Source organism: Alosa sapidissima, chromosome 5, assembly GCF_018492685.1.
Source record: "Alosa sapidissima isolate fAloSap1 chromosome 5, fAloSap1.pri, whole genome shotgun sequence".
Classification (NCBI taxonomy): Eukaryota; Metazoa; Chordata; class Actinopteri; order Clupeiformes; family Clupeidae; genus Alosa; species Alosa sapidissima.
This window is the reverse complement of record NC_055961.1, coordinates 26,440,106-26,460,961: the sequence shown is the minus strand read 5'-3', so window position 1 is coordinate 26,460,961 and position 20,856 is coordinate 26,440,106. Positions and strand designations below refer to the sequence as shown.

Here is a 20,856-nt window from a genome sequence, read left to right as displayed (position 1 = left end):
TATACTCCACACATATAAAGTTCCTCTTGATCATTAAGTCAGAAGCAGTCATTGTAAATACACAAACAATACCTCTTTTCAAACTTAGTACACTAAGGTAGACCACAAGCCACAACTTAATATTCACAAAATCGATAAGACTTGGAAAAATGACTCAATATTACAGTTTACTCAATAGACAGATATAAACATAAAATTGAACATGAGTTAAAGGGTTGCAAGATCCAATGTGTTCCTCAAACCAATGAACAAAATGGGACATTAACATAACGCCCCTTGAGAAAAAAAAAAGAAAAAAACTCTGGATGCACTTCCCACAGATACCAACGTAAACACTCTTTTTTCACAATAACTGCAGTGTCTCAGCTGACTCCGGCGACCCCATGGTAATTTCTTTCACCTTTCCCCTCTCTAATCAGCAGAAGATGATGGAAAAGTTGGCACCAGGAGATGAAGATGAAAGAGGCATTAAGGAAGCTGCAGAGAGCTGGTGGCATAATTGCCCATGGAAAATTTAAGACGGATTACGGAGGGGGGGAGTTTTGTGGACTCTAGATCAGACATTGCTGCCGTATTCGCTGTGATAATTGCAATTCCCATTGATGTATGAGCGCTGTCACTCCTATGCAGCCATACTTAAAACTTAGATGTAGTTTCATGCGCAACTTTTAAGAATACTACAATCAACCGTGGAGAGAATTATGTTCTTAATGGATCTGTGGATATAAATGAGTGAAGATGGGAGAATCTCCACATGTTCTAAAGTGGCCATAAGGAAGAAGACACATTTGGAAGTTGTCCCCTCTATTTTGGTGCTCTGGATTTTCTTTAAATTAATAGGTCATTCCATCTCTGCATGATTCAAGATTGAATAAATATCACTCTGTCTCAATAATCTATCCTGTAATACTCACTGCTAAACAGCAGGAAGGATATTGATAACAACAATAGACCAGACATAATTATCACCAGACAGCTGCCTGATTGCTTTTCATCCTAACTGTTGGTGATTGTGTGTACCAATGTTCTGGAACTGTGTAAGCACCTGATATTGATAACACCATAATATCAATATTATGCAGCTGGAATTACCCTGTGAAAATCAATCCGATGGAGTCACCAGGCTGTCCAGTGACCCCGGGACCTTTCTCTCTTATGATTTTCGATTTAGACTGGTCAAAAGAATATAAGTGCATGCCATTTTTTTAGAGAAATCGAACATGTTGGACTGCTCACTACTAATTTAAAATGTACAGTATTTTGTGTGTTTGTCTTGTTTTATTGTATTTTGGGTAACACTTTACGGTAAGGGTACATGAATTATCATGAATTCATGCACTAATTAATTCATGACTTATGTATTACTTAATTTCTTAATATCTCATAAATCATCAGGAATTCACATAAGTTCATAGTCTGTCATTTTTTTTTCTGTCATAGCACATCAACTAAAGCATTAGGTACGGTGGGCACATCATCATGAATCACGATTTATTAAACATGATCATGATTATTTCTGTTTCTGCCAAAAATGTGGTCATCACTGCTCAAATTCTGATTTGAACACAACACAATAATGACACACATGTCATTATTCAACACTTTAGTTAGGGGGCCACAGACATTATGAGCTCATGCGCAATTAACCTTAAATTTATGTAATCGTGATGATCATGCTTAAGAAATCATAAATCATAATGATGTACCCATCGTACCTAATGTCTTAGTTGATGTGTTGTTCAGACATGAGGTCATTAATGAGAGACTATGAACTCATGAAAATTCCTCATGATTCATAAGATATAAAGGAATTAAGTAATGCATAAATCATGAATTAATTCATGCATGAATTCATGATAATTCATGTACCCTTGTCCCTTGGCGTAAAGTGTTACCGTATTTTGTGTATAAAAGGGCACTTCCATGGCAAAGCTGCATCCAAACTGGCAGACCTGCAGAACTGAGCCCTTGTTGAAATTATTTCATAGTGATGAAATATTTGAGAGATCTGCATACACGAAAGAGGCTATCAAAGTGCAATGGCTACTGCCACCTTCATGATTTACAGTGCACAGGGAAGATGGCAATAACCAACATTACTGAATTGTGGAAATATATAGAGTATTATTTATTTGTTTTGAGGTACACCTTATGTGACAGTCTGACTGACTCTATCGTTAAGAAGAAATGGCAACATATGTAGTCCCATTTCTAAGTCAGTGTGACTTTAGGTCTGTGCTTTCAATGGCTTCTCTCAACTTTTCAGACACGCTTGTATGATGGCCTCCAATTTGGATGCCATTCATTTGTTATGATAACTTGATTTTTCACTTCCTGCTCTCAACCACTTCTTGCAAAATAGTCAAAAGGTTTTGGAACATTTTCTTTTAGCCTATTAAAAATATAAACGTTTTTTTTTGTTTTTTCAATTCAGCAGAAAACTGGTCTTAGACTGGTGCCAGTGCCGGCCAAGATCTGGTGGGTTTTAAATTCGACCAAATCACTGCATCAGCTGATTAATGCAATTGCCACCACTTGAAGCAGTGTGGAGTGAGGAGCAGTGATGGGGGGTGGGGTGGGGGGGAGGGCAGTAAATTAGGCACCTTTCCTTCCTTGGCCTCGTGCCATGGACTGAGCTAATCTCCATTTCTCTGGCCTCTGCACCTGGACTGAGTTTCTGCTCCACTATCCTGGGACACAAGGCCAGCACATCATACCACTATTCAGGCTTCCCTCTCACAGGACTTACCCCAGGTTGTCTTTTCTATTGGCTGTCCTTGACCGGAATTCAAAAGCCCTTCATGAGAACATGAACCTTGGTCACCGCAGACAAGGATGATGTTCTGCAGTATGTACACGTACATGACCGTGGTCTATTTTTTATTTAATTCACGACCAATTAAAGAGAGATGACATACTTTAATGTTTTTAAGACAAAAGCACACATACATCTATTTCATGCACAGAAGTAAGCATTTCTGCAGATTAATAGATATGCTTCTTAATCCTATGTGAGTCACTTTGGATAAAGGCATCTGCTGAATTCCCGTTACCTTTACCTTTCATCCCGTCAAATACTTCCAAAACATAGAAACAAAATGTTTCTCCATGCCTTCATGAGATCCTAAGATCTGAAACACAGCCATTCCAGAGACTGTGCCAATATCTGTGTAATGCTTTTAGTTATATGATTTATTCCATTATTTCTCTTTTTACAACTACTGCCACAACTACCCCTGTTGCCCTCAAATCTACAATTCCATTGGCTAATCAATAGGCTCTCTGTCTTTACAAATGATTGGTACAAGAAAAGGCCCTCCACTGGAAAACATCAATAGCTGCTGGGGTCTTAAACAGGTTCTCCTCCAGAGAAATAAAGCAATGACAGAAAGCCCCCTGTGCTGCTTAGACAGAATGAGTTATAGATTTCAGCAGCGTATGACAGCACACGGTTTTAGGGAAACACTTTCAACATTGCATGTGACCCCAGTTCACCCAAATATGTGTATATGGTTTTGTGTCTCCGTGTTTCTCAACAATATAATAGAGTACAGACATAATTAGACTTGTATGCATGCATGTTTGTTTATGTTAAACATGTTAATTTGCCACTGATCTGACCATCTTTCCATGACACACACACACATACACAGAAAGAGAGAAAGAGAGAGAGAGAGAGAAAGAGAGAGAGAGAGAGAGAGAGAGAGAGAGAGAGAGAGAGAGAAAGAGAAAGAAATACCCCAAACCAAATAGCTTTCTTCCACAGCAGCTCTGGGTCATATACTGTAATCGCTGAATGAGTTGATGAATGGCCCTTTTAAAGCTTTTAATGAGAATGCCCAGTCTCCACATGAATGTAGGTCAACACCTTGAAGTGTCTGTTCAGTGACTCCACTTTTTGTATTATTTTAGAAATTAGAATGGCCGTGCAGGACAGAATTGCGATAGCCCAGATAGCAGTTAGCAGGTTCTAGGTCGGTGAAGACAACAAAAACTCCAATAAAGCAACATGATGGCGTAATTCTATGGGTAAAAAATATATGTTTAATAGAGTCCAGTAATCTTCATGACATTGCTCTGGACCAGTGCTAACATTCTAATCAGGAAATGTCCATGGAATGTCATGGAACACCACCTGCCAACTCCAAAAACACAAAACACACCTTTAATTACTTTCTATATATTAAATGGCAAATGTGTAACAAAGTACCGGTAGGTTCAGGTCGCAATGCATATGCAAGTGGGTATAGTGGAGAGATTAAACAGCAATCAAATAGATGCAGCGGTTGCATGGTTGGTCCCCAAAGCATCATCAAGCATTGAATAGGCTCTTGATTCGCCCTTCACTCTCGCACAGCAGCTTGTTTGTTTGTGCCCCGTGCAGAGAAAAACAGCTGCACACCAAACGCTTCACAAATTTAACTGAAACAACAATTTATCAACAGAGACCTCCTTCACTTGTGCTCCCGACACAGAAATAGTAGCAGACTGGCGAATGTATGCGTCGTCTCGCAGATTCCTCAAGCGCCACACCATGCATCGCCACGCTAGTGCTGAGATTATCAGATCCATAACAGTAAACACACAAACAAAGCTGATGATATGCATGAAAATGAGTATCTCAGGCACTTTCTCCTGCTCCCGCTCTCTCAACCAATTTCACAGAGGATCATGTCGACAAATGCTAATTCTACCCTTTAATTTTTTTCCGCACTTCGTTTCATCTGCTCTTAATAAGCTTGAAATTAGAAGAGACAGAACATATTGGTCTCATTATATAGGAAGCGATAAGGTCCCCTCCTTAATACAAAGAGAGGGGGGGAAAAAGATAAGAGCACACGGGAGGGATTTGCAATCCAGAAGTAAGATGCAGACGCTCAGGTCTACCAACTGTCTGTCTTTATGCCATGGCTCAATCAGAAATGTCTCCTCCTTGTCATGGGCAAGGAGTATTACAGGAGTCTCCCACCCACAGCATGGTCCTCTTCACGCCCACCTGAAAGATCACACTGAATGGAGGGGAAGACAAGAGACGAGACGAAGATGATCACGTGTGAGTGACAGACTGACATGTAGCCTGGGTCAAGTCTCGTCCGTGAATGTTCACAAATGAACGGGCATGTTTGGCCCTTAACTTTCTTTTTTTAAAGTGAGGTTGCTATGATTCCCTTTAAGACAGGTAAAGGTATTTGGTTGTACTGACTTGTGGGTTACTGAGTCACTTAAACTCTCCTCTGCAGAAGCTGTGGCTTTTGTCTGAGTGATACTGAAGCTTCCAAGCGTGATATTAAAAGGGAAATGTGATCAAAAAATGGCTCTGCTTTCGTCTACAGAAAAGGATGAGAGCGAAAGATTTGGATGTGTATTCATTTTGCAAGAAAAAATCTATCTTATCTAAACTGATGTTCAGCCCTGGTTTCTATTACTTCTGCAAAAATTGACACAAGGCCCCTGTTTGCTAAGTCACAGTAAACCTTCACACTGGGTCTCTTTCGATCTTGTGTTAAATTATTTTGTCTGGGGTTGTTTGGAACATCTTCAAGGTCTAACGTATTGTCTCAAATTGAAATTTAGCCTAACTTTCAAGTATGCTTTCTCATCTGCTGTTTCTGATTTGGTGGCCTTATGGATTAATGGATGTCAAATAAAGGCACATTCTTTAAGATTATTATACAACCCCAAAACAGAAAAGGTTGGGACGTTGTGTAAAAAGTGAATAAAAACAGAATGTAATAATCTGCAAATCTCTTAAACTCATATTTAGTTGCAAAAATGACACAGACAACATATCAAAATTAATGTTGAAAATGACAAATTTGACTAGTTCATGGAAAATATATGTTAATTTGGAATTTGATACCAGCAACATGTTTCCAAAAAAGTTGGGACGGGGGTAACAAAATGCTGTAAAAGTTGTGTAATGATAAAGAAAACAAAAGGAAGAATGTTTCACAACTAATTAGGGTAACTGGCAACACGATTGGGTATGAAAAAGAGCATCCCAGAGAGGCAGGGTCTCTATAGAGGTAAAGATGTAGGGGTATTCATCACTCTGTGTAAACCTGTGTGCAGAAATTATGAAACAATGTAATGTTAATGCTTTTTAACATGTAATTGTGAAGTATTTGGGGAGTTCATCATCTACAGGACATAACATTATTAAAACTTTCAGAGAATCCAGAGAAATCTTTGCAAACAAGGGAAAGAGCTGAAAAAACAAATTGAATTGACCTGTCATTATATGGGCTCAGGAAAACCTCTGATAACCATTGTCTATGTGCACAGTTTGATACTCCGTTCAAAAACTGCAGTCAAAATTGTAACAGCCAAAACAGCCAAAATTGTATTGAGACATGATACAGAAAATACCACTGTCTTATGTACTGAGGTAACATGGAAAAAGGTCTCATGGATAGACCAATCAAAATGTGCCATTCTTTTTGGAAATAATGGACTCATCTGGGCTAAAGAGGAGAGGGCCTATCCAACCTATCCAACTTGCTTTAGTGCTCAGTTCGAAACCCAACATCTATGACGGTGTGCAGGTGCATTAGAGACTACAGCATGGGCATCTTGCACATTTGGCAAAGCACAATCAATTCGGAATGATGTATCCAGGTTTTGAGCAACATATACTGCCATCCAGGCAATGTCTTTTTCAGGGAATACATGTACCTTGAATATTTCAAACAATCCCGAAAAACAAGACTGGAGATCGCACTTAAAAGGTAGACTTCAAAAAAACAAAAATAGTATCAAATAGTGATTTATTAACCTCACCAGACTCCATACAGTGTAAGTACAAATGTTTCAGGTGACCCCATCCTCAGGAAAACAATACCAAAATTAATTCTGCACATATTTAAACAGTACTGTATTTCTCCATAGAGGAAGAGTCCAGGTGCTAAAATTGCCTCTCTGCAGTCCAGATTTGTCAAATTAGGTGCATAATGAATTGAAAAACATGACTAAGAATACCCCATACTGTTGAGCAACTGAAATCCAATATCAGGGAGTAATGGGGCAACATTTAATTCTTAAAACTCTAGCAACTGGTTTCCTCAGTTCAGAAACATTTGAGAATTTTGTTAAATGAAGAGGTGAAGCAGCACACTGGTAAACATTCCCTGTCCCAACTTTTTTTGAAACATGTTGCTGGCATCAAATTCAAAATGAACATATATTTTCCATGAAATAGTCCAAATATTCATTTTCAACATTTAATGTAGTTTTTGCTGCTAAATATGGGTTTACGAGACTTGTAAATCACATTTTGTTTTTATTTGCATTTTACACAACATCCCAACTTTTTCTGATTTGGGGTTGTACAATGCTAATAGAACGCTCCATTGATTTGAATGGGATTTCCCAATGCTCTACCGTCAAATATATTCATGTAATTAACGCTGAAACATGTAGTTACTGCTGTCAGTGGCAACCGGTTTTGTGCTTCTGATTTACGTCTTCCGTAGTCCGGTCACTTCTTGCAATGGAACTTCATTCAAAAGTGAAAGCAGATAGTTGATCAGCAGTGTTCTAAAGAATGTCAGCGTGTGTTGAACTATTTGTTTCTCAGCAAAAGCCACGATGAATCGGTAACAAATAAATGTAAAGAGACGTATAATGTGGAGTTTATTTTTTCATTTTGGCAAGTAGCCGTATAATAAGCAGGATAATGTATGGAGCGCTGGTCATTATCGGGAAAATAAGTCCCTTCAGGGTGAAGCAAGTCTAGTTCGCCCTGTCTGGACTTATTTTTCCGATAATGACCAACATTCCATACATGCATAGCATATGGCTACTCACATACAATATGCTCCTATATGCAAAAACTGAACCTTAACCCATCAAACCAGACGGCATTCCTGGTCCGTCTTGGTAGGTGCCAACAGAAATGGTGACGAGATCTAATCAAATACATGCACATTTATACATATAAAAACGTATGAGGGTCAATCGATTGCAACAACTTCTGTTTTGCCAAATTTCTGTTTGAAATATTAAAATGATGGAGTGAAGGCATGTGAAATAATGATGTGCATTTCACATCAGAATTATACTTTTCATCATGTGGTACAGGCTGTGTGTCATTAAAATGCCACACAAGTTATTTTCCCAAGTAATGGAAACGGAACTGGTCACGATGAAAGCATGACCAGTAAGCCTGAATTATAACTGGGTTAATGAATGTGGTTCCAGGATTTGTCTGGGACAAAGCAGATCCCCACTCGTCCTGTAGATAGTACAAAGTACGATGAAATGAGAGGGGGGAAAACAACAACCCAATATTTGCCACTAATTAGCAAAAGACTGTTGACAAGACAAAAGAAATTGACAAGAAAACCTTTTAATGGTGAAGCTCTGTACATAATAATGACCTTTTTTTTAACTCTGCAGCTCAGTAAATGCACTGAGGTGGAAAAGCTCATATTTGTTTAAGAGAACATCACAATTACAGGTGGTCAATACTCTTTGATTTCTTGTGCAGGGGCACACACAAAAAAGCACATCTGCTTCTTTCCCACATCAATAATGGTGAAACATTATGTTATTATTGGAGTGGCATTAATGGTAGGACTATTCATATTGGTACTGGTATTAGTAGTAGCCTGGTGTATTAGTGGTAGTATTAAAAGAGTTATCATACATTTATGACAGATTCTTTTTTTATTTTGGCTACTGCAGCATGGGAATCAAACACATTTTTCTTGCTGCTTGCATGCTTATTCACACTGCTCACACTGATTTGATCTGAAGTCTCCGAGCCCACCTCCAGCTGAATTGGCTCTTTGTATTTTCTGTCAACCCCCAAAGAAAAGGCATAGCAGAAGCCTGTCACTGATGCTGAAGAGAGAGCCTTTCAGCCAAGCCGCGGAGGTCTGTTTGAATGGCACCTGACGCCATTTATATTTAAAGAGCAAATGTCTCTCACACAGCCGAGGTAATTCGGGGGTTTCTTGTTTGTCTTGTAATGACAGCTTGCCAGCTGACAAACCAATCCTGCTAACCTGAATGCTACCCTGCAGCAGAAACGCAGGTCAATGTAAAAAAAAAAAAAATACATATATATATATATATATATATATATATATATATATATATATATATATATATATATATATATATATATATGTCAGCTACATATATATAGTAGCCTACTGTGCAAAAGTATTTGGCACCCATTAGATTTGTTGTTTAGCAATGTTATGATGACCATATATGTGTATTTCTCATTGTCTTTATTAGAATTCAACCAGAAAATAGAGGGAATATAAAAAACAAAACAAAAAATGCATTTCTGGTTAAGGTTCTAGTCTAGTCTGACACATTGGTATCAGAAATGTGAAGGAGATGACGACACTTTGACAGAAGATCTCACTGAAAAGCTACAGCTGGAAGAGTTTGTTGCTCACCTGAAGTGGAAAATGTGTGGCCAAAAGTTTCTATTAAAAGAACCTTGATGGGGCAAGCTGACACTGTATTACCACCAATGAAGAAGGTCACAAAATGCTCTTAACACGGCAACGTCAGTTTTAGGGTGAGCCACGGTCAAGTCAGTAGCTGATCTCGAGACCCCCATCGTAACTGTACCTACCAGCATATGACACAGGTCAGGAGACACACCACTTTGCCCAGTGGGGCATTATGAGAAACTATAAGCTATAGCCTGTGATAAATGCCTGCATGTGTCAGTCGATATAGAATGGTATAATGCACAGGGGTGTATGTGCTTGTCTGAATCCCTAATATCTCCAGTGTTTGGTGTTTTAAGCCCCCAACGTCATCTTCCAGGCGCTGCATGGAAGGCACTAGGGTTAGGCAAGGGTTAAGGTTAAGTGCCTTGAAGTTGACGATCGCAGCGCTGCCTTGAAGTCAATGGTGAGGGCTTATAACACCATCGAGAAATCTCTCCCCTCATCATTATAATGACCACCGTGCAGTGAAGTAGACAAATGCACACACTCATTTACATACACAAAAGTTGCAAGAGTAGGGGATGGAGTAGGAGATGGAGACAAATTGACAAGCGTGATTTATTTTTTGCAGAGAGAATGTGTAAGCCCCACCACATACTTCCAATCAAACAGAACAGAAAAGAAGAGAGGATAAGGAAATGCTCTTGGCCACACTGTCTCCTGTATAGCATATTTGTGCCTCATATTCAGATTCAGGTTTAGATCTGATTTTGTTGGTAGATAACCTTAGTGAGGAGGGGGGTGGGTCTGGGACACCAGTCTTCTGGAGGTGCTGTGTACCTTATTCAACAAAACAATGATGAAAGAAGGTGCCTGCTTGACAACCCCAGTGAATTGCCTACAAAGCTTGCTCTGTCATGTCGTTGATGTTTTTTTGCCCACAAAGGTTGCTTTTATTTATTTTTTTTATGTTAAATAGGCTTAGCTGTTGATTGGCCACTATGGGAAATTGCCTACCTATGGCACAAGGAACTGAACACCTCTCCTGTGTCTATCTGAAATGAATGCAAAGCTGATGATAGGCCTACACATGGCAACTCTTTGAGCAATGTTACTAGGCAACCACATAACTAGTCCCATGTGTTCTAATAGAGTACCGAAGCCATGACGTAGCGTTGCCAAGGCAGCAATTTCACTGGATCTACATGTAAACAAATCAATCTACCATTAGAAATCACCATAGCGGTGGTTTTCTTAATCTATTTCAATCATTTTACAACGTTTCTAAGACGTTAGTGTAACCGGGTCATGTTTGGAGTTTATCCTTTTTTTCATTTCAGTTGCAAGTTTAATAGTGTATGTCTCCTTTAAATGCCAGAAAACTACAGTGACATCAAGATGTAGTTCCCAAAGGGGTTTTTGTAGTGATTTCTGGGTAGATTCAGAGGAGCGAGAACGTTGTAAAGGAGACAAGGCTGCTGGCACGAATGCAGGAGAATAATCGTCGCCAATAGCGTGTGTAAGTTGCATGATTGTTAAAATAACGACAGAATACACATTTAGTAGTATGTAACTTCGTACTTTTTGAGAAATTAGTTAGTTTGCTAAAGGAGGCCTGTTGATTTAGATATGTGAATTAGCCTCACCGTCCTGAAATGTGTGCTTGCAGATTTGTCCTTGGTCAATGCAATACTGTTTCGTTCATTATGAAAGTAAAGGTTGAATGACATTTAAGGTGTGCTAAGAAACTAAACAATGTTTTATTAAGGTCACTAAAAGCCACATTGTTTTATCTAGTTTTGAGACTATCCTGAGATCTGTATCCTGGTGAGAACACCCGCCAATGCAGTGACGTGTATGAAGTTGTAAGTGTATTGAATGTCTCGTTGCTTCATGTTCAATTATATTTTTATGTAATGTATGAGTTTGATGTAGGGTGTATTCATGATTTTGTGTATTTCTCTATTTGTAGTATCACCGCTACCGTTTTATGCCACTGAGATTTACACTGTACCATGTTGAGTTAGTTTTGTAGGCTGCTACTTTTAGCTTCGCCATCTAAAATGGATTTTGTAAGGCTAGTTATTATGACCGCCGCGCAGCGAAGCGGCGGTCATATAGGTTTAGTCAGATTTCTTTTTTTTTCTTTTTCGCATGCCCAAATTTCCGTCAATGATTCCCGGGACACTGAAAGACCGGGGTACACGAAACTTGGTGGGCATGTAACCCCACAGGGATAGCATGGAACCATCGTTTTTGTTTTGATCTGTAGCCCCCCCGCTGGACTGGACCCCCCAAAAGGAGGGTAGGGCAGACACAGTTTTCTGTGAATATCTCGAAAACCGTAGGGTTTAGGAGGACCATTTTTTTTGTATGTTGATCTCAAGGGGCCATGTCAACCCATTCCATAACCACTCATTTCATGTATAGCGCCACCTAGTTAAACACAAAAAAGTAAAAATGAGGTGTTGTAATTGAAGGTATCTGTGACCTAACATAGTCAAAACTGCACGAAATTGGAAGTGTAGGATCATTATGACACCCTCTGTATGCACGCCAAGTTTTGTGGAATTCCGTTCATGGGGGGCCACACAATAAATTAATTTATGTTACTATACACCAACTGGCCTGTAGGTGGTTTTGTGTACTTTCGTTCATGGGGGGCCTTACAATAAAATAATTTATGTGTACATTTAGTGAGGTACACCAACAAGGATTCCCGGGACACTGAAAGACCGGGGTACACAAAACTTGGTGGGCATGTACCCCCACATAGATAGCATGGAACCGTCATTTTTCGTTTTGATCTGTAGCCCCCCCGCAGGACTGGACCCCCCGAAAGGAGGGTAGGGCAGACACAGTTCTCTGTGAATATCTTGAGAACTGTAGGGCCTAGGATGACAATTTTTTTTCCGTATGTATGCCGCCAGGGGTCATGTTAACCCATTCCATGTGCACACATGTGCATAAACAGATATACACGCACACACATACATTTACAGTAATCATACGTATGACACATACTCACACAGTAGACATATGTACGCATGCATGCACATGCACAAACACACATACACACCCACACACACACACACACACACACACCCACACACATAAACATAAACTTGTACACGCACACATGCACACAATTCAAGAATTTTTCCCGTCATCTACTTCCTGAATTTTTGGTCATTGATACCCGGGACACCGAACCACCGGGGTACATGAAATTTGGTGGGTATGTAGCCCCACTAGACTTTTACGGAAAAATTTAATTTCGTCCCAGGGGACATAGGTAATGTTACCGTTAGCGTTGGTTGAGTGATGGAGGCCCATTTGATTGATTGAATTTGTAGAAAACTATATATACCAAGCAAATTGATAGCAGCACTGTTTGTATCTTTCGACTGTCATTTATTGCACGTGCTACAAAATCATTCTGTGCAATGGAAGATTTACCAACGTTACACCGGTCTGACACAGTTTTGCTATACATGCGTGAGACTGAGACGCCTATTTATTTTGTTTTAAGTGCGTGCAGGGTGTGAGAGGGGAATCGATGTGCTTTGATTCCAGCTTGGTAGTTGTAACCTGTGAAATTAAAAAGCACGTGTGTGTGAAGTATCCAAACAATGACACCTTCATTTCATTATGGCTGCTTTAGCAACACACCTTAAGCTACTGTGTAGTGGGTCCCATTTAGAAGTGGCTACTTCATTCGCGCTTTCCTTGACTCATGGAGCTGCGTGAATGTTATTACAACTTTTCGCCACGATATGGCAGTTTAAGTCCGCTTGATACTGTAAGGCGTAAGCCATTGGTTTCCAAAGGAGATTTTATTTGTGTCGCCAGCATAGCCTATTGACAATTTATGTTGTAAATAGGCCTACCTTATAATCCTACCTGTAGCTTAGGGAAGCTAACAGCTTTCTATTAGGATCTAGTTTGTTAGTTACCGTTTTGTCATAACTCCCTGATGCATTTTTGCATTTAGAATAGCCAGAGCGTGTATATATCTCAATCGGAAAATTAAACAATATCGGGGTGAACCCAGCCTGATCTGCCCGCTATTTATTTTTTGATTTCTTAAAAGATTGAGCTTGGTCTGATGAAAGCCAGACTAGCCATGGACCTCAGTTACACAATGCAAGGGAACATGAATCAGCCTATCTCTGCACGAACAATAACGGACAAAAGCTCTTCAACTTTGGCCCGTTAAAATGTGTATGAACAGTCTAGCGACGCATTTCATCAAGGCCCATTTGGACATGTCAGTTATTTGCACCACTGGTTAGATGTAAAACAGCATTTCGTTTCAGACTACTGTTACTTAATTTGTGCATTAACAATAACGTTTCAGACTACTGTTACTTAATTTGTGCATTGACAATAAAGTATTACATGAACTAAAGATGACTAAAATCTTATGTAGAAGAAGAAACATTCACAAAAAATCCATCCATCCAAAAATGACCTTTGTTTTTGATAGCTGTTGAAAACGGCATGGAACTGACAGAGATGTTTTTGTTTATAAATACATAAAAATAAATAAATAAATAAATAACATTATGCTGATACCTTTTGCTTTTCCCAAATACAATGTAGCCTACAGGTGTAAGTGACCTTTCATCAATCCAGTTGCAATGGATGAACTGTGATGAACTGCCCTACTTGTGATTGTTTAGAGATTTTAAAGGTTTTATAACAATGCTACATCTTCTTTGGCTATTCTACAATCTATTCACCTTTTCAGCACCAGTAGGCTACTTTTTGTGCAGCCGCACACACACACTCAGGCATGCCAAACAAGCATACACAAAAGTTTCAAGAGTGGGGGATGGAGTAAAATATGGAGACAAATTGAAGTGTGATTTATTTTCGCGGAACGGATGTACAGGACTGAGCGGCGGTCATATTTTGTACCGCTATGCGGTACATCTAGTTAATGAAACACTAGTTGCTGGAGATTGAACATTGGTTCTATTTTCTATACACTTGTAGAAGACAGAAGTGAAAACATTTTCTTTTGTTTGGGCTTTTGTATTGGACCACATTGAGAGCTACAGAGCTTAATTTTGTTTTGTACTTATATATCCTTTCTAAAGATCCTTTTTCCATATATCCTATAAAGAACCCTAAATATATCTTTGTTGGTTTTGGTGTCCGTTATTCCCCGCCAACATTAATATATTTTTTTACACTGTAGGAATCACATACTACAACATATATTCATACCAACACGATCAAATTCATGACTACAGAGTTTTATTTTAGCATGGGTTTCCCCGTAAAAGAGACCTGTAACTTCACAGCATGCGGTTAAAATCCTTAAATTCACGGTCGTGTTTTGGCTTTATTTTTTTGGCAAAAAACGTCGCTCTTAACAGCCGCCAGTCTTTGAGAAGACGTGAAATATCCACTGGAATTTTGTTTCTTTCTATTACACCTGCCAGGGAATCCGTGTTATGTGACTAAGCTGCTGCCTACGTTTAAATGAATATATTTATTTTTATTAGCTAGAAATGATGCCACATGTCTACATTCAATGCTATTTATGCCACTTCGAAAGTTTGTTTAGATCCAGTGATTCTGCCATCATGGAAACGCTACGTCACACTTCGGGACTCTATTGGACAATCATACAATTTTGCTGCTCAATATCAATGGGAAACATACCAGAACAACAATATTCAACAATACTGTCAACTGCCAAGCACCATTGATCAAAACGTTGCTCTGTATATCACCAGTTTAAGAGAAAAGGGCACATATAGTTCAACCATCTTCTTCCTCAACACCATTGTGCCTCAGGTTCAGGTTTGGAGTAGAGGGGTGTGTAATGTAATTTTGTTCATCCCCCTTAACATATACAGTATCAGTATGCCATACTTCATACTGCCATACTCAGGTTCAGGTTTGGATCTGAATCTAACTGTGTGGGGCTTGTTTATGTAACCCCCAGTGGCTGAGATCCCCAAAGTTATGATCATGAGCAAAGGATTATAATAAAGTAACTGGGAGGCCCACCATGCAAGTAGTAATTAGATTACTGTCATGGTAGCAGTGCTGAGTCCATTGATCTACTGTTACTCACTTGGTAATAAATATACAAACAGACAAACCACAGAATATACACACAAAGACAAAGAAAGGGTGAGGTACAGTAGACAAAGAGATGGTGATACAGAAAAAACTTGGGACTGTGTGTGTGTGTGTGTGTGTGTGTGTGTGTGTGTGTGTGTGTGTGTGTGTGAGAGAGAGAGAGAGAGAGAGAGAGCAATTCGTAGTGATTTAGACTTGTGTCATTGGCATGCCTCTTTGGTATGTGGGTCAAACAATAATGAACAATAATCTCCAAAACAAGTGCAACACATACTATATTGCAGACATGATGAATAGTATGTGACCTCAAGGGCAAGCAGAAGATTAAAATCATGACTTAAGTATATATACTCTTGATCCTGTGAGGGAAATTTGGTCTCATTTATCCCAATCCGTGAATTAGTGAAACACACACAGCACACAGTGAGGTGAAGCACACACTAATCCCGGCGCAGTGAGCTGCCTGCAACAACATCGGCGCTCAGGGAGCAGTGAGGCGTTAAGTGCCTTGCTCAAGGGCACTTCAGCCGTGCCTACTGGTCGGGGTTCGAACCGGCAACCCTCCGGTTACAGGTCCCAAGTGCTAACCAGTAGGCCACGGCTGCTGGAGGTATAGTTTCCATTTCCACTAACATGGCTGGTGTTTCTATGTTTTAAATCAGTTTTAATATCCCTTTACATATTACATATTGCAAATAGGGGAGACTGGTAACTAGTGTATTTAAGTAATACACAGGGTTCCCCACTCTAAGTCAAATGTAAAATTCCATGACTTTCCCCTGAATTTCCATGACTTACTATATAATGAATAGTACAATATACTGTACCGACCAATGATTTCAGAGCACCTGCGTAGCGTTCAAGAATCTTTTACTTTTTTAGAGCAGGAGATGAATAAATAGGTAGGCTATTAAATAAACACAGTTGGGCTACACAAGCAAGCAGTAAAGCTAATACCAGATATACACCAATTCTGTGTGGAAATATATTTGTATTAATGTATTTTGGCAAGTTTAAACTGCTACAACAAAATTCCCTGATATTCCATGACTATGCCCCAACAGTTATAAAGTTCCCTGACTGATAAAATCCCCTGAATAGACTTTCTAAAATTCCATGATATTCCAGAAATTCCATGACCCGTGGGAACCCTGAATACATGACTATTGCCGTAAATGTTACTTTAGTAAGGCAAATGTGCGTGAATTTGGGAGATGAAAGATAAAAGGTTCAAATGAGCAAAGGCAAAATACAAAGTGTTAAAACTGTATCGGTCTCCCCTATTTTGAAATGTCTTCATCTTAACTATCGGTAATTAATTCTGTGAATTCAAACACAAAGCAATTTAATATGACCGTTATCGGTCTAATTGTTCTGTGTGAAACTGGGCGTAACAAGACATGCTTTGTCCGCTCCAACTCCTGACAGCTGACCACAGATTTAAGGCGTGAAGTTCAGACGTGTGTTTCAGTTCTGAATAAGCCATAAGGAGGTCTCATAAATATTGAAATGCAACTCAGACAGTAAGACATGAACTCCTCACAGCAGGAGTCACAGTTTGGCCTGTCAAAAACGAGACTATGCTGATCTCTCCCCAGAGAATTCCACAGGTGACTGCTTCCGGGAGAGTCAAATGTGAGCATCCACTCACCACCTGGAGAAGGACTGCCAAAGTTGTGGGGATTGTCAGCAGAAAATAGTTTGTTTCTTGTTCCAGTTTTGTTGTTGTTCTTGATTGTGAGTTTTAATGAGATTTCCTCGGCAATGTTTTCATTGAACCCTTCATTTGGATCTTTCCAATTACAACAGTGTTTAGTAAATTACAAAATAAGCAAACACGTAAATTAATTGGGGAACAACCAGTTGTTTAATACTTCATTTGCACATGCAAACTAGAAAAGATGCACCATTAACTAAACATTTGACATCTCACCATGGTAGATTCAGATTTTTTAACTCTGTTGGTGAGAGAGTATTGACATCATTAACTCCAGTGTTTCTAGTAATACCAGTGAATGCTAAGACACTTTGTCTTTGGTTATAGGTTGTGTTATTGTTAATGTGTTATTGTATCCAATGTGTAATGGAGTACTTTCAGCTAATTTTCAGTACTGAGTAGCTGTTTCAGAATTGAAAGAGCAGATTCAATCTACCAAACCTCGAACGTAAACTCAATGTAAGTATTGCCTAGATGGTTATTTTAAGAATAGCACAGCGCAAGCAATACTGTAAACAAGATTTACATATGAAAGTATCCTCAGCCATCTTCTGTCTCTGAGGCTTGATTCACTGTCAATACCTGGGAGTGTATAGCAGCATCTCTAGAAAGGACAATCAAACACAGTCAACATCACTACAGTGCAGATTCTTCCAACTTCCATCAAATGCATTGCAATGTTGAGCTAGAGGAAAAAATCCACATAGGTTTACTGTGTTTGCACGTCAGATGCATGTTGTTTCCATACTTTTCTGAAATTCTTTATGAAAACCTCAGAAGAATCCACTAGACACGAAATATTTGAAATACTGCAACCTCCTTCAATGGTCTTTATTTTCAGCAGAAAAAAAAGAGATAAAAAGAGGAGAGCAAAGAGAAAGAAAAGAAAGCAAAAAGGGTAAAAAAAAAAACAGAAAATAAATTAAATGGAAAAAAGTATGTGGCATGGGATCTGTCGCATCCTTATTCACTGTCTTCATTGATCAGGAAGCAAAAGCGGTGGGAGCTGTATGGGTCTACAGTAAAGGTGTCACGCTCCAAGAACAGACTGATTAAAAGAATCTGGCTGAATCACTTTAAGTCCCTCTCCCACAGTCCCTGTCCTTTGAGGACTTACTATGATGTGGAAATTCCAGATTGATTCAAACTTGTTGAGGCTATTATTTCCCACTTCCCAGTGACCTTAAAATACAGACTGCGTCATTCCTTTGGAAAGCAGCCGGGTTCAACAACTGGTGAAAGTAGTGTTGTTTTACGACCTGGATGATTTTTTAATAAGAACCCAGAAGCACTGCGCTATGCGCTTAAGGTAGGTAAAAAGGCAAGTGTTTTAGGAAAAAAAAAATATGATAAGCTGAAAAGAAGCTCTCTCTCGAGATGTGCAAGTGTAATACATGCTCTTTTCGCACACTTTCATCCTGCAACTTTAAACAGCCACAGGAGCTCACAACAACACTATACCGTGAGTGTATTATTATGCGACTATATGCTCCAGGCACAAACTCTGCCTCTGAGCTCACTGGGGCCACAGCCTCTCTCCACTCAATCGGCTAACAGAATGCTGCTAATTTTACACAGAAAAATATATGATATCACTCCCCATGCTCCTAGTCTCAGAAGGAGAAACGTTGCACTGTGGGTGAAGACCCGGTAGGTACAACCGCCTACCATAGCAAAAGGTGAGGGAACATGACCAACCCTCGTGCTATCCTCAAATCAACTTCATTCCCTTATCCTCCTTGGGCTCCCAGAGACTCCAACTGTACTCAACTTGAATCAAACATTCTTTAGAACACAGCTGATCAACCGTCTGCTTTCACTTTTGAATGAAGTTCCAGTCCTTGCGTAGTGATATGAAAGACCTGAATTTGAAGCACAAACTCCGTTGCCATTGACATCGGTCATTATTTTTTTCAGAGGTCCTTTCCCAAGAAACAATGACCGCTAGAACTTTGGGAAATCCCATTCAAGTCAATGGAGCGTTCTACTTGCCTTGTGAAGAGCCGTGTAATAATTACAGTAGATACAATATACAATCTCCTCTCCCCTCTCCAGATACAGGGAACTCATTAACGTCCACTCACTATCCCCAATGCACACACACACACACCTACAGACACACACACACACCATCCACACACACACTTAATAAACAATAAACACATCGATTTCAAAATGAGCTTTACATACTACAGTATGCTCCCCAGACTACTAGTCAATGAGACTAAAAGTTACACCATATCTGAGGTGAGACCCTGCTGGGGTCCAAACCCAGGGATTGCTTCTAAAATCACACAGAAAAATGCATGAAATAGTTCACCTAACTCCTGGTCCCAGAGGCAGAAAAAATGCCCTTTAGATACTACTAGCATCATGCTGCAAATGTATAATTTAGCACCCAAACCCTCTCGTAGTCGACTGCCAGTCTCAGCTGTAGAAGCATGTGGGTGTCAACAGTAGACAGTTTGTTAATCAGTGTGGTCTCTTTGCCACCACGTTATTGCAGAGAAGAAAGAATAGAGCACGGATTGGTACATGGTATCAACATAAATAACAACACTATACAGAATTTATATGACATGTTAACAGGTAAATAGGTAAGACGTTTAGCAGAAGCGATGATGCCAAACAGCAACATTCTCTGGAGACAGACTCATTCTGAAGTTCAGAGTCAAAGTATGTGCCTCATTTTAATATATATTTCACGTCTTCTTGGGGAACCAGGGGATTGTGTGTGTGTGTGTGTGTGTGTGTGTGTGTGTGTTTTCATGCTTTCAGGTACAATAGCTGAAGGAGGAGGTGCTGCTGCAGAGAGAAACTCCTGCTTAGCTCTGTGTGACACTGCCACTGCTTTGAACATTTCCGAGACCATAATCTCCAGACTCTCTCTGTACCACAGGAGAATAACCACATTGCCTCTGTTGGTGGCAATCTAAATACCATTTGTGAAGAGTTACCTGTTAAATACCATCTCATTCCTGCTTATCTTTTGACAGATCACCGCCAGTGACGGTTGCAATCGTGTATCCTCCCCAGAGAAGCAAATGTAAGGAGTTTGAACTCTTTTAGCAAATTGCCTTGCATTGAGACATAACTCATGCAGTGACTCGAGCTAAATATAGCCACCTCAAGAGTATTCTCATTCAACTCAGAAGAGAAACAAATGATAATGTTCTCAAGTTATGCACAATGTGCACTTTTAAGAGTCCCTTTAAGTAGTGCATAGGGTAGGAAGTTCAAAATCAATGAAGAGTCATTCTGGACGAAAACAAATATACCACAAGCTCACAAATGTGCGCAATGAATTTAGGTTATCATAATGTTTTATTCTTGTGTTTGTGTTGTCAATGTGGTATTGTATGTGTATGTGTGCATGTATGTGTGTGTGTGTGTGTGTGTGTGTGTGTTTGCGAGCAAGAGAAAGAAAGAGAAGGAGAAAGACATTGTGTGTGTGAGAGAGAGGGAGAGAGAGAGAACTCAGTTTTAACCTTGCTCTGACGAGTAGTGGGAGGAGGAGGAGCTGAGACCCTTAAGCACATTATCCCAAGCAACCTGTCTCTCATGCCTAATTCCTGGGCACTAATCCAAAACACATCTAAGTAGGCTGCGCCGAAGCACCCC

At 39.6% G+C, this 20,856-nt stretch overlaps 1 protein-coding gene and 1 long non-coding RNA gene across 7 annotated transcripts in view; one reads left to right on the top strand and one right to left on the bottom strand.

Annotated features, from left to right (window-relative positions):
* ntm (neurotrimin) overlaps positions 1-20,856 on the bottom strand; it is a 225,758-nt gene that overhangs the window by 60,643 nt on the left and 144,259 nt on the right. The window lies entirely within an intron of this gene.
* On the top strand, positions 10,883-11,441 carry LOC121708534. The gene is made up of 3 exons (XR_006031689.1): positions 10,883-10,935; positions 11,214-11,281; positions 11,389-11,441. It is a non-coding gene; the product is annotated as an uncharacterized LOC121708534 (long non-coding RNA).